Source organism: Corylus avellana, chromosome ca1, assembly GCF_901000735.1.
Source record: "Corylus avellana chromosome ca1, CavTom2PMs-1.0".
NCBI lineage: Eukaryota > Viridiplantae > Streptophyta > Magnoliopsida > Fagales > Betulaceae > Corylus > Corylus avellana.
The window spans coordinates 2,078,962-2,082,681 of NC_081541.1; the positions used below are offsets into that span (position 1 = coordinate 2,078,962).

The window sequence follows — 3,720 nt, forward strand, 5'->3', positions numbered from 1 at the left end:
ATAAAAAACAGAAAACTACCCATATGGCCCTGCCCAACAAAATAATTACCCATTTGCTCTTACCTTCATTAAATCTAGAGGGGCATTTTCGGATATAGGTAAAATCCTTATCATTTTTTTGTAAATTTTGTTATACTCGTGAGATTAGAAGCTAAAAATTGTGAGGATTTGTGAGACTTTGGGTTGGGTTCAGAAATTAGGGTTCATGCATGAAATTTTGGGGATTTTGCTATATTGTTGAAATCTCTAGTTTCTCTTTGACTTTGTGTTCTCTCCATTGAATTTCAAGTTTGAAATCATATTGATTTGGAGAATTTTTGATTAGGTCCAAATTTGGGAGAATTTTAGTAAGAAGTTAAATTCCTAAAATTAACTTGGAGCTTTTGTGTGTAGTGGATTTCTATATATTATTTAAGCTCCGGGTTGTTAGATTAATGGGGTTGAAAGCTTCAATTTCACTATTGTTCATAGTATGGGCATAAACCCTAATTTATATAGTATGAATTAAATTATGGCTTTTGGTATGTAAACACTAGGATTGCTAATTGGATGGGTTAATTACATTTAAAGTGTTGATTAACCCTAGACTTTCATGAGTTCAATGGAAATTGATGCCAATGGGGTTTAGGTTGTAATATGTCATAGTAGAATTATATTGATTATTGTATGTGAATATGAGTATTATTTTCTAAAGACTCCAAAATGATAATGTAAATTTATTTGTAGACGATGGAAAAGTCAAATACAATACTTGATAACCCAATTTTTGAAAATTCTCCTAAAAGACTTTGGGAAGTTGATGGCAATGAATTTGATATTAGTTCAGTGGAGTTTGATCCTAAATTGCACCATCACACGCAAGTCGCACTTTTTGAGTACCAGTTATTTTTTAGAAAAAGAAGAAAAAAATAGAAAAAAGTACTGGTTCATTACACAATGCAAAAAAAAAAAAAAAAAAATCCTAATAACCAACAAAAAATAAAATTGCTTTGGCCCCGTGCCATAAAACTTCCTGAATCCGTCCCTGCTACCTGGCTTAACAAAGTACCCAACCATTTGTTGAGGAGCTAGCAAATTTGCTGAGCACGGTAGCTCAACAATGTATATCATATATAATAAAAGATTCGTCCATTATCTCTCCTCTAATTAAAAAATGATTTTATTTTTCTTAAATGCTTAATGTTGAAAAAAGAATAAAGAAATAATAGATAAATAATATTTAAATGATAGAGAAATAATATTTAAATGAAATAATAAAAGTAAAATTAAAATGATAAACTAAATGTGGATGCTTTAAGAAAATAAAAAAACTAAAATAGAAAAATGTGGTCTTTTGACTAAATTTTAGCCAAGCTTTGAATGAGATTGCAAACGAGCAGTTTCAAATAAATTTCGTTCAAACTCAAGATAATTTTGTACAAATCTCATTCGAACGCCTTTCAAACAAATTATTCTGTTCAAATTTTCAGACTTTTATTAATTACCCGTTTCGACCTAATAAACATCAAATTTAGCAAAAATTTTCAAGGTGGCCAAGTTTACCTTCAACTGATGTTAGATTTAAAAACATAGAAATTTTCATGAACTTTAATTCATAAGCAATAAGCCATTGGACCGACTCAACCTTTTTCGACCGTTCACTTTTTTTTCAAAGCACTGAGCTGATTATTGAGAGACCCCACGTCCCTCTCTCTGCTTCTTTGTTTGATGATATCTTATCTTACAATTTTTTTTGTTTTTTTTTAAAAAAAAAAACTGGCCACAAAAGAAAAAACAACATATTGCTTTTGGCTCCTTGCACTTTTCTTTAATAGTTTAGAAATTTTATTTCGTGCTGAAGTTTACGAGACTTGATTTAAAAAACATATTACATATGGTAGTCGCATACTAAACAAATGGTACGTATTACTGTTACCAAGCAGCTCGGCCGAGCTTGATATTTGGTTGGCTTTAAATTTAATCATATTGTAAGTTCCATGACCCTTACAATATGATTAAAGCCGACACTAAACACGCATCAAGCTGTGTCTAGCTGCTTGGTTTTCCAAGAACCTTGCCTACAGAAGAAGAAAAAAAAGATCTTACTACAATATCCTTTTCCTTCCTTAAAAATGCAATTAACGCCATACCATGAAAAGCATATGATTTATGTAATATAATATATATGATTTATGTGATTTAAAATCTTAAACGACGTACTTAAATATTCACTATGTGACATCGTATGCATTAGGGATCCATCCACTTTCTTCTATCTGCATGCAATCTATTTCAACAATCAACCAGGCAAGGAGTCTCCCAAAATTGAGCTCACCTTACAAAGCAAATAGGCTACATCAGTCCTGGTTCATGGATTGGCCGCCTGAGAAGCAGCCCAACAAAAAGAGAACACTTAAAAACAGAGAAGCTGAGCCCATTGAAATAGACATTGTGCTTCACTTGCCCCAAAAAAGAATCCCCAACAACATTAACAAGCGGAGCCCATCACAACGTGACAAATACTCACCACAATCTAGCATGCTTTGTTTTTATTTTTAGCCACACCAAAAATAAAAAAAAAACCCATTTCGTAATGCTTGTAATACCATGGTGTGATGATTTCAAGGAAGGTGTATGGTATGGTTATCAAACATCACCACAAATGAATTTATACATGTTAAACGACACGCGTACCCACGATTCCATGAAACTCTGAGGCTCCCATATCCGACATTTCTTTGTCTGAATCCTTGGGCGGTTCCGGGAATATTGATCAAGCTTTCTTGCACGTGCATGCGTTCAATTAAAGCTTGGCAGGACCAAGCTAGAGAAGATAACGAGAGGGCTACCGAGTGAGAAAGCCTCTGGGTTTCCTTAAATCAACAACAATCACGCTGGTGTTATCTTTGCTCCCCCGAGCCATTGCTAGCTCGGCCAACACTGCTGCTGCCCGAGCAGCATGGCTTTCATTCTCAGCCTCGAGGGAATTCCGCCTCATTCGTCCATCGAGACATCTCTTCACGACCTGGCACGCAACTTCGTTTGAGATAACGTCCCACAAACCATCGCTAGCGAGTACGAGGAATTCATCCTTGTCGGATCGCTTGGTCACCGTGACTTCCGGTTTGGAAATGACATATGGTCTGAGGTAATGATCACCTGCATCCAAAGTTCAGAAATTAAGTAAAGAGAATGTTGATCGTAGCAATATTTCATGTACTATATATAAATGCAATTTGGAGATAATTACTCCATACGGCATCATTCTTAACATCCCAATTATAAATCACCATTTTCTTTCCTACATTAATTAGACTAAATTTGAGTAGTCACAAGCACACCAAGCCATCTTTGTTCTATTAAAAAACTAGTAGATTCCAAAATAATGGGCATAGCATGTAGGAACTTAATATACATACCTATTGATCTAGAAGTGGATAGAACTCCAAGAACGCGTTGTCCATTCCAGTTTATGACCTTTCCACCAGCTGCTTCAATTCTATTCAACTCATCTGGTCTGTCAGGCTATGCGCAGAAATGATTTCACTAGTAAGATTTATAAATTGCTGCATAAATCTCAGTTCTATATCATAACCATAAGGAAACTGAATGATAATACAAGTTAAGGGGACCCTGAAAATCTCGGTTTTATTGACAATATACAAATCTCTTACCATGAACCTTTTCCCCCAATTAATAACAAGCTGATAAGACCAAAGCTAGACAATAAAAAAGATGATA

At 34.5% G+C, this 3,720-nt stretch overlaps 1 long non-coding RNA gene across 1 annotated transcript; it reads right to left on the reverse strand.

The window, feature by feature from the left end:
* Positions 1 to 2,269: 2,269 nt before the first annotated feature.
* Positions 2,270 to 3,706, reverse strand: LOC132168085 (uncharacterized). The gene is made up of 2 exons (XR_009438755.1): positions 3,399 to 3,706; positions 2,270 to 3,138 (listed from the first exon to the last, which is right to left on the reverse strand). It is a non-coding gene; the product is annotated as an uncharacterized LOC132168085 (long non-coding RNA).
* Positions 3,707 to 3,720: the final 14 nt, after the last annotated feature.